The sequence below is a fragment of the Camelus dromedarius genome, chromosome 1 (assembly GCF_036321535.1).
Source record: "Camelus dromedarius isolate mCamDro1 chromosome 1, mCamDro1.pat, whole genome shotgun sequence".
Lineage (NCBI taxonomy): Eukaryota > Metazoa > Chordata > Mammalia > Artiodactyla > Camelidae > Camelus > Camelus dromedarius.
Genome location: NC_087436.1, coordinates 108,431,282 through 108,445,806, shown reverse-complemented (window position 1 = coordinate 108,445,806; position 14,525 = coordinate 108,431,282). Strand labels below are relative to the sequence as shown.

General features: G+C 39.9%; 1 protein-coding gene across 1 annotated transcript in view; it reads right to left on the bottom strand.

Annotated features, from left to right (window-relative positions):
- Positions 1-14,525, bottom strand: part of KCNIP4 (potassium voltage-gated channel interacting protein 4) — an 814,425-nt gene that overhangs the window by 475,274 nt on the left and 324,626 nt on the right. The gene's annotated exons all lie outside the window — the stretch shown is intronic.

Below are 14,525 nucleotides of genomic sequence, written 5' to 3'. Positions count from 1 at the left end.
ACACCAGAGCACTGCATCTTGAAACAAGAAGAAAAACCTGAAAATGCCGAGAGGCAAAGTGACAGCTTAGAATCAGCTGCTTCAGAAACCCTGTTTACTAGTCAGGGAAAGCAGTGTGTGTTTTGTCCCAACTAGCTGAGTGCAGAGAGAAATGAGGCTTAAGGGAGTCATTCAATATTGACTTTCGTTTTTCAATGAGTTGCTTTATCCTAGGGCTCTGTGTGAGTCACTGTGAACTAATACTCTGGTTTGCATAGTAACTATCACACTGTTTCAAAGCATGGGTATGATAAACTAGTAAGTACTCTTAATATTTGTAAATTTTAGAGTTGAGCAGTTACCTTATGCATTAGGTCAATGCCCTTCAGTGCGTGCGTGCATGCGTGTGTGTGTGTATTTCATTGTGTACCTCCTGTGCTTGTTTGTTTTCAATTGATTTGAGTAAATTTGGAGCCAGAGAAAGTTTGAGAAAAGGAAGAAAAGTCAATCAGAAACAAAACCTGTTTGGAGTTTCTGTCTCTAACTTGCACAACCAATCCATGTTTATGTTTCCCCCATTACTGACCAAGTAGCTCAGACCCATGTTAAAATATAGGGTTTAAAAAACACAAGAGTTAGAAAGCATCTCAGAAACCCAAATCAAGTCACCTATTTCAGAGACAAGCAAACTGAGGCTCAAGGAAGAGGAAGAACGATCAGGCAAAGGCAGAACAGGATAGTATGCAGGCATTCTTAACTCTTGGTGGCTTTCAAAGCAATACTGAGCAGTGGTTTGGAGGATGGACTCTAGAGCCTGACTGCTGGGATTCAAGTCTGACCTCTTACTAGCTGTGTGACCTTGGGTAAGTTATTTAACATCTCCATGCCTTAATGTCCTCATCTGTGAAAGGAGGCATGGTAATACCCCTGAGCTCAGTGGACTGTTGAGGGAATTCATGAACAGTACTTTCAGAACAGAGTAAGTGCTCAGTTGCTACCAGCTCCTGTCTCTGTCACAAGTCCCTCCATGCTCTATGCATACCACACAGAGTTGCCAGGGCAATCATTTTGAGATGCAACCCTTATCTTATCATACCCTTAATGGAAAAAGCTTCCATGGCTCCCTATCTGCCCAATGAATACAGCCCAAGATCCTTGGAATAGCATCGTGGTCTCAACATGATCTGGTACCAGCTTGAGGACTGCACATCAGCCCTACATCTGTTCATCCACTCTACCTGACAGCTCACAGTCCTTCCAAACTCATCCTGAGCTTCTCCATCTCCAAGTTCTGTTCAAAAACATTGCATGTATTTGGAAAACTCTTTCCACACCAATTCTGCCTTTCAAACTCCTAAAACTCTTCCATGAAACTTCTCCAAGCAGAATTAGAGGAAATCTCTCCCATTTTGGGTGATTTTAGAGGACTTTAAAAAAAAAACTTAGAATATATTATCTTACAGCCACTTGGGAGCACATCTTTACAACTTAAGGGTATGTTTCCAGAGGGAAGAAATCATATCTTTCTTACATTTAAGCTCCCCACATGCCTCCATGGAGGGCACATCATGCTTCATAGATGTATGGAATAGATATTTGTTGGATAACAATAGTCAGCATTAATTATGTAATTGCCACATACTGCATGCTTTACATTCCTTGCTTTTCCCTCTTAGTCACTCTGAAAATATGTATAACTACATAAGATTTACAGAGAAACACTAAGCCTCAGAGAGCTTAAATAGCAGGCTCAAGATCACACCACTGTTGAGTGATGGGACCAAGATTCAAACTCTGATTTGTTCAACACAAAGCCCATTATTTCTGTCCATTATTCCACACAACTTTCAATGAATTAAAAATTCAAGCACTGGCACAAGTACTTGTCAGCCAGGAATGAAGGCTACACCCAAAACGAGCTTCACAAACTGTTTTGCAACATTCTAATTAATCCATTAACTCCTTGTAACTTTGCAACATGAGAAGTTTCCAAACTAGTAGTTAACTAAATTCATGGATCTTCCTTCCTGCTCATTCACAGGATTATTATAATTTAAACACACATAGCCTGTGGTCCCTAGATAGGATTTTTCTACCCCTGGGAACTCAATATAGCCCTTTGATTTGCCCCATAAATGAAAGTCAGTGATTAGGGTTTTTGTGTTCACATTTAAAATTGATGTCCTGGTAACAAAAGCAAAGATAAACAAGTGGGACTACACAATTTAAAAAGCTTCTGCACAGCCAAAAAAAAATCAACAAAATAAAAAAGGCAATCTGTGGAATGGGAGAAAATATTTGCAAACCATGTATCTGATAAGGGGGTAATATTCAAAATATATAAGGAACTCATACAACTGAGTAGTAAAAAAAGACAAATAACTTGATTTTAAAATGGCCAAAGGTCCCGAATAGACACTTTCCCAAAAAAGACATACAGGGCCAACATATTATGGAAGTTGCTCAATATCATTAATCATCAGGGAAATGCAAATTGAAACCTCAACGAGGTATCACTTCACACTTGTTAACATTGCTATACTGAAAAAGATAAAAGATGAGTATTGGCAAGAATGATGAGAAAGGGGAATTTTGTGCACTGTTGGTGGTGGGAATGTAATTGGGACCATCATTAGGGGAAACATAAGATATCTCAAAAAATTAAAAAAGAATTACCACGTAATTCATCAACCTCTCTTCTTGGTATATATTCAAAGGAAATGAAATCAGTACTTTGAAGAGATACCTGCTCTCTCATGTTCGTTGCATTATTATTTACAATAGCCAAGACATAGAAACAACCTAAGTGTCTGTCAATGGGAAAATGGATAAAGAAATTGTTATACACACACACACACACACACACACATGAACATTATCCTGCCTTGAAAAATAAGTTATCCTGCCATTAGTGACAACATGGATGAATCTGGAGGACATTATACTTAGTGAAAAGAGTCAGACACAGAAAGAAAAATACTACATGATCTCACTTATATAAGTGGAATCTAAAAACACTGAATTCATAGAAGCAGAGAGTAGAATGGTGGTTATCAGGGGTGGGGAGGTGGGGCAAATGAGTAGATACTGGTCAAAGGGTACAAAGCTGCAGTTACATAGGATGAATAAATTCTAGCAATTTAAAAACTTGATATACATCATGATGACTATAGTTAGTAATACGGTACTGTATACTTGAAATTTGCTAAGAGATTAGATTGCTGGTGCTCTCAGGACAAAAAAAGGTGGTAACTCTGTAAGGAGATAAATATGTTAATTAGCTTGACTATAGTCATCATTTCACTATGTACATATATATCAAAATATTGTATTGTACACCATAAATATATACAATTTTTATTAGAATAAATAAAATGAACTAGATGCTCTTGGACTGAGAGCTGCATGTAGGCAGCTTGCTAGTGAAAAGTGCCAGAATAAGGATCTTTCTACTCGATCTGGATGCCACGGTTTCACAGTTATGGGTTCGTTTGGAGCCGAATTGTCCTTCCAAGTGCCTGTGGGGTTTCCTCTCAGACTGGTCACCCCATAAGCTCAGGCCTTTGCCGGCGGTTCTGTCTACTGGAATGCTTATTCCCAGAGTGCTCATGAATAAGCGACTTGATTCAGGCTTTGGCTCTCGAGCCCCATCACAGAGAGGCCCTCGCTGACTGCACCACATGGGAAAACCAGCACGCTGTCCCCCTGGCCCTAGACTCACTGCTTTCTGAATGAGTGCTATTTTTCCTCCAAAGCACTGCCACCACTTGATATGTATATTTGTTTGCTTATTAATATAATATCTCTTCCTTCTCAGATATAACCTCCTGCCTGTGAAGGCAGAGATTTTTATCCATCTTGCTTGCTGGGATAGCCTTGAACTTAGAATAGTGCCTGGCACATAAGAGGCAGTGACAAGCTGTTGAATGAATAATGTAACTGATTTTCTCACTTCCCTAAAAGCCACCTGCTCCCTCACTGATCTTCCAAGGCCCCATTCCCTGTAATCCAGAGGCCAAGTCTGCCTGCAGAGCCCTGTGAGGTTTCTGTACACTCTCTCAGGATGTTACCACTGCACAGTGCCAGTGTTCCTAGTAACTTTATTAAGAGGAGCCACGAGCCTGCACACTGAACTGTCTTGGCCATGTCCTTTTCTCACTGTTTAATGTAAGATCTGCAGTTCCTGATGAGTGACCATGGAAAGCAATACAAGGAAGGCATACCAGGAGGTTCCCCGTCCAACGTACCTGAGCACCACCAGTGTGGACGGTGAGAATTCCCTGGTAAGGGGTCCACTCGCACCCTTTGATGTCAGCTGGAAGAGCACTGATGCAGTCTAGACAGGGAGCGTGGCCCTGTCAATAACCGTGAGCTTTGAGTCAGAGCTTGAACTCAGACTAAAGCATTGCTCCAATGTCCTTTTCTCCTATAGAGCCTGGCCTTTCCTTTCAAAAAAGAAAGTCTAGAGTAACCAATAGAAAGACATGACCTGGACATTGACTCCAGATCTTTGACCTCATTCAAGTGACTTCACCTCTCTAAACCTCAGTTTACTAGTCTCCAAAATGGGGCCAGTATACCTCCCTGGGGGCTGTTATGAGGATTCTGTACAATAATGTTTCTAAACGATACTTAGTCCCAGGGAGCACATAATTTGCCAAACACCGGGCTAAGCACACTGACTGTCCCATCCTCACAATCACTTCTGAAGAAGATGAAGATGTTCATTCTCGTATATGGTGTAAGGGAATGTTCTAGCTTCATTGCTTTACATGCTGCTGTCCAGTTTTCCCGAACACCATTTGCTGAAGAGACTGTCTTTATTCCATTGTATATTCTTGCCTCCTTTGTCAAAGATGAGTTGACCAAAAGTTTGTGGGTTCATTTCTGGGCTCTCTATTCTGTTCCATTGGTCTACATGTCTGTTTTGGTACCAATACCATGCTGTCTTGATGACTGTAGCTCTATAGTACTGTCTGAAGTCTGGGAGAGTTATTCCTCCAGCCTCTTTCTTTCTCTTCAGTAATGCTTTGGCAATTCTAGGTCTTTGATGGTTCCATATAAATTTTATTATGATTTGTTCTAGTTCTGTGAAATATGTCCTGGGTAATTTGATAGGGATTGCATTAAATCTGTAGATTGCCTTGGGCAGTGCGACCATTGTAACAATATTGATTCTTCCAGTCCAAGAGCATGGGATATCTTTCCATTTTTTAAAGTCTTCTTTATTTCCTTCATCAATGGTTTATAGTTTTCTGTGTGTAATTCATATACAAAAATCAACTCAAAATGGATCAAAGACTTAAACATAAGACAAGATACAATAAACCTCCTAGAGGAAAACATAGGCAAAACATTACATGACATGTATCTCAAAAATTTTCTCCTAGACGAAATAAAAGCAAGAATAAACAAATGGGACCTAATGAAACTTATAAGCTTCTGCACAGCAAAGGAAACCATAAGTAAAACAAAAAGACAACCTACAGAATGGGAGAAAATTTTTGCAAATGAAACCGACAAAGGCTTGATCTCCAGAATATTTAAGCAGCTCATACAACTCAATAACAAGAAAATAAACAACCCAATCCAAAAAGGGGCAGAAGACCTAAACAAGCAATTCTCCAAGGAAGACATACAAATGATCAAAAGGCACATGAAAAAATGCTCAATATCACTAATTATCAGAGAAATGCAAATCAAAACTACAATGAGGTATCACCTCACACCAGTCAGAATGGCTGTCATTCAAAAAACCATAAATGACAAATGCTGGAGAGGCTGTGGAGAAAGGGGAACCCTCCTACACTGCTGGTGGGAATGCAGTTTGGTGCAGCCACTATGGAAAACAGTGCGGAGATTCCTCAAAAGACTAGGAATAGACTTACCGTATGACCCAGGAATCCCACTCCTGGGCATATATCCAGAAGGAACCCTACTTCAGGATGACACCTGCATCCCAATGTTCATAGCAGCACTATTTACAATAGCCAAAACATGGAAACAGCCTAAATGTCCATCAACAGGTGACTGGATAAAGAAGAAGTGGTATATTTATACAATGGAATACTACTCAGCCATAAAAACCGACAACATAACGCCATTTGCAGCAACATGGATGTCCCTGGAGAATGTCATTCTAAGTGAAGTAAGTCAGAAAGAGAAAGAAAAATACCATATGAGATCACTCATATGTGGAATCTAAAAAAGAAAAACAACAACAACAACAACAACAAAAAAGCGTAAATACAAAACAGAAATAGACTCATAGACATAGAATACAAACTTGTGGTTGCCAAGGGGGCAGAGGGTGGGAAGGGATAGACGGGATTTCAAAATTGTAGAATAGATAAACAAGATTATACTGTATAGCACAGGGAAATATACACAAGATCTTATGGTAGCTCACAGAGAAAAAAATGTGACAATGAATATATATATGTCCATGTATAACTGAAAAATTGTGCTGAACACTGGAATTTGACACAACATTGTAAAATGATTATAAATCAATAAAAAATGTTAAAAAAAAAAAAAAAAAGATGTTCATTCTCATCCTACAGATGAAGAAGTGGAGGCTTGGGAGGAGTTAGTAAACTGCCCCAAGTCCCAAAGCATCAGAAGCCAGCCAGGCTGACAGCTGTACACTGACTGTCAGGACAGTCCTGTGTACTGGGCTTGACAGTGGCCAAGTATACACTCAGCACTTGATAAATGCTTTCCTTCACTAACATATAAACTCCATAGGGATAACTGACCCACACTTTATTGTGATTTTTTAAAAGACTGTTTACTCATTCTGGATTGATGATGCTATTTTAGACACAGGAAAGTTCTGTGCCCCTGCCCTGGGGTTGGGGGTGGGGGAAGGGAAGAGCATGAGGTGGCGGTGAAAGAAAGGGCTTGTTGCTGTAATTGTTTGCCAAAAGCGTTCTCTCAAGAAGCTAATGAGGGGGGACAGTGGCAGATCCAAGTCTCTGTTTAAAAGGAGGATCAACAAAGCAACGCTGAGTAGTCACTCAGCTTCTGCTGCAGCTGGAAGGCTTCCCTGGCCCGTCCCCAGGAAAAGGAGCACACTTAATTAGAGACTCTCTTACCCTCGCACTTCAGAGCGTATCCCTAAAGTGCTGTTTATCCAAAATCATCATCATTTCGGCTTCATGTTCAGCAATGTGGCTTTTGGAAGGAAAACAATGTTCCCCTCCCAAATGAGAGATGAGCCACCCTTCGAAGGCCGAGGCAGGGAACAAAGGGGCTGTAGTCATTCCTGTCTGTGTCTTTTGGTTCCAATTTGGGGATGGTATTAAATGGGGTTGGGACAGGGGAAGAGCTGTCTCTACAGCCTAGTCTTAGAGCCTCATTTAGTTGGTCTGGTCAAAAATTAAACTTCATTCCATTTATTTCTGATTATTCATCATTTATTTACTTGTTAGATTTATGGTTCAGGTAGAATACAAGGTAGTATGGGTAATAACATTCCTATTTCCATTCTTTGAAAAGCTTAAAATCTACAAAAACAAAATTTAGATGACAGTAGCTAATATTTTCAGCCTAATCATTATTTGACAGATTAGTGAACTAAGCACTTTATATGGATTCTTTTACCGCATCCTCACATAAACCCTGTGAGGTAGGGATCATTATCTCCACTGTACAAGGTAAAATTGAGGAACAGAGGGCTTGGCAGATTACATCAGGAAATATCCAACCCAGGATTTAAACCCAGGTCTGATTCCAGAAATCAAGATTAGAGAGTGTTTAGAGCAACTGCAAAATGCAGTTGCAAACTACCACCGTGCACAGCAGCCCTGATGAAAGCCTTGAAGGAAGTATGGAAAGGACCAGGAGAGCAGGAGACCCCGCTTAGGCTTGAGTGGCAGTGGGAGGGAGGGGAATGGAACTAAGATCAACTTCAGCGCGCTGGGCTTGTCCAACGCAAATCTTTGGTGGCTTTTTTTCATAGCAAGGGCAGTCTGCATTACATGACCGGTGAGGAATTAAACTAGTCTTGCCAGAGAATTCAACCAGAGCCTGAAAAATACTCAAAGCCAGCCAAGCTACTTGCCCTGATGCTCCCATGAAGTCCCTTCCCTCAGTTCTCAGGCCATATCCACTGTGATACGCCAACTGAGCATCAGTTGCCTGCCTCATCTAACTCCTTCCTCTCTTTCGGCAGCTACTCAAAGAAGAGAAGCCTGGCTAAATCCTATGACTAAGTAGGATATCTGTCCCTTTAAAATGACCTGAAGCAAAATTAAGCAGCAAGGCCTCAAATGAGAAATGTATTTCAATAATGTGAAGAAAGAATGACCCACACTCAAAGAAGCACCAGGATAATGCAGAAGTGAGGAGCAAGCTTCTCGTTCAAATCCCCGTTCGGCTGCATTAGAGCTTCCTGACTTTGGGCAAGTTGCGGAGATGATTCATGCAAAGCACTTAAGAGCAGAGACTGTCACATTGTAAATGCTCAGTAAAGGGTATATATTATTGTAATTACTTCTTGAGCCCATTGCTATACATCAAGGCTGTTCTAATTGCTTTACATGAATTATCTCAATAAATTCAAAGAACAACTCAATTAGCCAAACACTATTATTACTCCCAGCCACCATGCGGATAGAAAGGAGTAGGGTATCTGCAGTTGAGTTTGGATCTAAAGAAACACATTGCTCATACCCATCCACCAAGTTTACCACCATCATCAATACAAGTGATGTGAGAATAATTTATTCATAATGACAACTTTTAAATTGCTGTTCTTACGAAAAATGGAAATCTAGATATCCCTGTTGCAAAGGAAAAAAAATGTAACCTTCCTGAGCACTGGTTTTCAAGAACATCATAGTCACTTTCCATTCTGGAACACTCCACAGAATGAACAGATACAATGAGGTGTTGGTGTAGCAACAGAATGCACGTTCTACCCAGGTTCCACTGGGTTTTCTGAGTCCTGTTATCTGCTGAGGAAGTTCATCTTCAAGGACATATTCCATGGCTCCATCAGCCTCATCAGCCTCACCTATGCATCACACTCACATTCCATGACTAGACAATTCCCTGGATGGTAAGGACCAACACTGCACCAGGCTTCACCAGGCAACCTTGTCCTCAGAATAAACAGCAAAGGCAAGTGCTCAGTGGGCGAAGGTAGTTAAACAGAAGAATAACAGACAGTGACTCAGACATACTTTGAAATTGTATTTTAGTGCATCCTTACAGGATTGAAGATAAATGGGAAGAATTGTAAGTAGCAATATTATCCAGCACTGGCAAGAGAGAACAGAGAATTGTTATACATATATATTAACTGCTGGTGCTCAAACTTTAGACAGTATCAGAATTACCTTCAGATCTTCAAAGTGAGTTCTCAGACTTTCCCTAGAGATTCTGATTTAGTAGGTCTTGGGTAGAGCTCATGAATCTCTATTTTTACCAAACATTCGAATGATTCTAACGCAGGACTTCTCTGGACCACACCATAAGAAACACTGCATTAATCTGCTCCAGCACTCTCACCCAGTAAGTAGCATGGCCTCCAGGGAGACATTTCCCCAGCTTATTAAAAACTAGCCAAGAGTCACACATTTTACAAACTCAACAGGTTTATGAATAGATCAGGGCTTCATCAGTTTCTCAAACTTCTCTAGAAAGTTTTTTTCTTCTACTAGGAGTAAGGTATTTTTAAGTCATTTGTGAATAGATACAAGTTTCCATTCCATGTTGTCAAAGTATTTTTGATGATTCATTCCCTGCATGCATCACAACTTTCTTTCACCAGGGAGCTCCAGATGCAAACCTAAATGGAGGCAAGATTGTAAACCACCCCACATGTCTCTGCATCGCTACACGTCCTGGCTCCGATTGTGAATCTCCAGCATCCTCCTTTTGGCTCCAAATGTAATCACTTAAGTGAGGGACGATGCTAATAGGCAGCCATCTCAATAAGCAAGCAAAGTGAAATAAATAGCAACTGATGGATGTCAATGTTTGGAAGTGTGAAGCTGATTTAGATAAAGTGGACATTTCAGTTTGAGATCTAATAAAAAACAAAACAGCAGCCACAAGGAGACTTTTCCCATTACTCTGCTGGGGATAATCTTTATCTAAATCAATACTATAAAAGTAACAAAAGACACAAAGTTGTCTGAAGCATAATTCATTTATTATGAAGTTATGTAAGACTCAAATAATTGAAACACGATTATTTATGTGATCATTAGACCCAGGGTAATTTCTACAGATTTTTAGGCCTGCTTAAGGGAAATCTCAGTTCCAGATATATATTTAGCCAGATTTCATTACACATATTGTTTCTTCCAACCAATTACTCCTCATCACAGTTGACATGCTGTTGTACTTCCTCACTGTAACAGAGTATAAAAATTGTTTATTCTTTTATTTTATTGCACCAAAGAAATACAAGATATGAAAAGTAATACACAGCAATCCCCTTGGCAATTACTCATTCAACTTATATGTTGTAGTTTAATTACTAACAACTCTAACTTAATCACTTTTTAATAACCTTGCTTTTCAACAGGAATATATCAACTATAATAGCCATGATATTTACATCATGCTAGAATCAATTTTGCATACTAATTAGGCTTACGTTTTATACGAAGCACACATTAAGACTTTTTAGTAGGACCACACTGAAAAGAAAAGTGGTCATCAACACAATGGAAATGTAACTAATTAAGTAACACAATGTGGCCTCAAAGAGTTAAAAAGATTAACTTTTATACATAATTGAGGGCATGCTATGTTAAATTTATAGAGACAGCCATGAATAGCTTACAAAGTTTTTGAAAGGTCATCAAAACAAGCCAGTCCAACATGACCTGCTGGTTGATAACTGAGGATGGCACCAATCTGAACTGTGGCATTAGTATATGTAGTAGTTTTCTGTTGCTGCATAGCAAATTATCACAACCTGAAGGGCTTACAAAAACAGAAATTTAATATTTTGTAGTTTCCTTGGATGGAGAGTCTGGTTTGGGGTTAGCAGAAATCACAGTGCAGGCTGGGGCTGCAACCACATCTGAAGCACTGGGTCTGCTTCTGTGATCACCAGTTGCTCACAGAACTCATTTCCTTCTTGGTTGTATAAATGACGTCCCTATTTTCTTGTTAGCTCTTGCACGGGGACCATTCTCAGTTCCTAGAAGCTGTTTTTAGTTCCTTGCCCTCTCTAGAACATGTTAATTTGCTCCTTCAATGCCAGTAGGAAAATCTCTCTCATGTTTCAAATCTCTCTGACCTCTTTTCAGGGATTACTTGATTAGGTCAGGCTCACCCAGGATAGTCTCCTTTGATGAACTCAAAGTCACCTGATTAGGAAACTTAATTACATCTACAAAATCACTTCTGCTATATTCAGTCCCATAATTACGGTAGTGGTACCCATACCCCTACCATAGTTACACACCCTACTCAGATCCATAGCTATCGTAGTTACAGATTCTACTTAAAACACTCAAGGAAAAGGGAGTTGACAGGACATATACATCAGGCTGTGGAATCTTGGGGCCATCTCAGAATTCTGCTTTCCACAGTATATTTCCGCTCTAGCTGCTGAGTAGCATGCCAGGTGTCCTGTGGTTATGAGAGGTTGAAAGATAATTTTTATTTTATGATTTTTTTTCAAACTAAATTTGAGAGGAGGCTCAGCAAAGAGCTACTAGGCATTTGGTTGCTGAATGCACAGGAGTCAACAGATTTGAAATCCTGGAGTGGACGCAGTCCATCAGTCACTCACGGCAGCAAGAGGAGAAAATGGTTAGAAGAAGCCAGAGCTGCACTGTGGTTGCCCCTCCGGCACTAGACTGCACATTGACCAGCTGGCATCATCCACTGCAGTACAGAAAGTAGAGAGCACGATCTAGGAATGGGTGAGGAGTAGCACGCTTGGTGCCCTAACACCATGGCTTCCAGATTGCATTCACTATAGAGTGGATTATTTATAGATTTTTTTCCTGCTTCTTATTGCAATAGCAACAGTGACCTAGCTCTGTTCCCACTACGGTTATGGCCAATTTTATCAATATCTTTTTTACTCTCATCACAATAGATCACAGTGAAATCACTGCCTCGGTGCAAATCCTAATTTGACACTTTATCAGCTACACAACTTTGGGCAGATACCGTCTCTTAACCTTAGTTACCTCGTGTATAAAACACACTGAGCTGCTGCTGAGTTTGTGAGCTGAAATACTTAAAAACAAGTGGAGCAATCCATATCACCATCAAGTAAGAAGTAAAGAAAAGTTATTGTTTTTATTGTTATAATTAGAATGAGGAGGGTGTCATGATTCCTTTGCTCCCGAGGTTTACACACAATCTAGTGCCATATCTTGCCTATGGGATCCACTCAATATGTGCCTGTTAAAACTCTGTTAAGCCTGTCTTCCCCCTTCTGATGTACCCTCAGTCTATGCTGTCGTTAGAGTGACAGGAACATGACTTTCTCCACCTGCAGTTTTCAGTGGTATCTCACTGACTCCTGAATGAAATTCCCAAACCATAGCAAGATTTACAAGGTTCCTCCCAACCCTCTGAGATCTCCAGCCTCATCTTCCAATAATCTGTCTTCAAGTCATGCTGAACTATTGCTGGAGCCAAAATACCAGGTTTATTCCTCCAGCTGCTTCTTTTTCCTTCTGAGAAATTCTTACCCATTATTTAAGAGTCGGCTTAAATGTTTTCACTTGGGTGGAGTCTTTCACAAGCCCCTTTCTTCCAACCAGAGAAGGCTGATCCCCTTCTTCTTTCTGCTTTGTACTTATCTCAATTATTACCCTTTCAAGATTTATGAACTTGTTGGCCTATCTCCTTTATGAAACTATGAGTTCTAGAGAGGAGGAATCATAACTTATTTATTGTTCTAGCCTCAGTACTTATCCACGTGCCTGGAATACATTAGTTGATCAGTAAGTGTTGCAGTAAGTGAAGGAGTGAAGGAAGAGAGGAGGGGGAAAGGAAGATGCTAATGGCCTGCAATCTGTAGGACACAAGGAGGATTTAAGTCAGATGTACAATCCTCCAACAACGAATCACCATGCCTAGAATCCCACCATCAGTGATTTCATTTTTCACATTAAGCACTTCAGGTGTCCTGAAAATAACTTAAATGGCATCAGTAACACCTTGGTGTGAAAGAGGTTTGTCCATCACTTGTCTGCAGGAAAAGTGAGACCACTGGCAACCTGGTGATTTGAAGCCTGATGATACCAATGCATAAAGAAGGACATATTTTGAGAGCCAGTTTGTTAGTACCCAACAGAATAGCTAGTTGAACTGGAAAATCTGGAGTGATTCCAGGACAATCCAGAACATTTTAAGACAATCCAGTGGTTCTAAGACAATCAGTAATCTGCAAAATTGTGTCTTTCTTCCTATTTTCTATTAAGTTTTTACTGTATTGAACATCCAATTTTATATTTTTGAAAATAGAGTTTAATAGCTACCACCCTGATTGTGAGTGATGCAAGCAATCAATTGGTGATTGATGCACACTGATGAATGCAGGCTTCTAAATTATTAAGCCAGGTTTTCAGTGGCCACCTTCTGCACTGGGAACAACTGGCTTAGGGTTTCACATACTCCCTTTCTTTAGGGACCCAAACTGCCTGGCACTGTATTTTCACAGGTAACATCACTTTGTTCTCATGAGCCGCTCTAGCCTTCATATTTCTTGAATGGTCAGCTACTCAGGAGACACTGGAAAGGTATTCAGTGTTCTTGTGAGATGGAAATGCTTGTTACTAGCAAGAGGGAAAAACTGACATCTGGTCTGGGGTACCACATATTGCAAACTGTTTTTACAATATCTTGGATTTGATCACACTCTCAATTCACATGCCAACTGTTCCATTTTCATAATTTTTAAGCCCTAATGATTTTAACATAAAGCTAATCAACATATTTTCATTAATGAACATATAAATCACTTTGATTACTTAATATAAAATCATAAAAATGTGTTTGTTACTCAGTGTCCAAAAAACAGTTTTAATCATTTTTCTATGACTCTCTTTCCTTTTGGGGAGGGGATACAATAAAATTCATGGAGGAAATCAGATGGGCAAGTATGTATTTATATCAACTTTTTTTTTTAAACAATTAGATCATTTCAACAAAATGGTAAATAAAAACATTCATTCCTATTATACACATAAAGTGACAAGGTTTGACTAGAAAGAACGGAAAGCGTGTGTCTATGTGAGTATTTACTGTCAGAACGTGTGTATTTAAATGGATCTTTTACCTTTCAAAGAAGCTGTGTGAGGAGGTTATGCAGTGGTTCCGATGACGCTGCCTTTGTTCACACATTTTGGAGCTCCCCTATTGGGAATTCCCTTTAAATTCTGGCTACCATCAAGCTACCAATCCTCTGCATCAGTGAGAATGAGAATGAATGGGATTTTTAGAGCCACATTCTTATTAGTAAGCATTTTTGAAAATGCCTTGTGGGCCCTGGTGACGTGATGAGAACCGTGGTAATGGCTCGAGTTTCACATGGCCGCTTCTCTCTCTCACCTCAC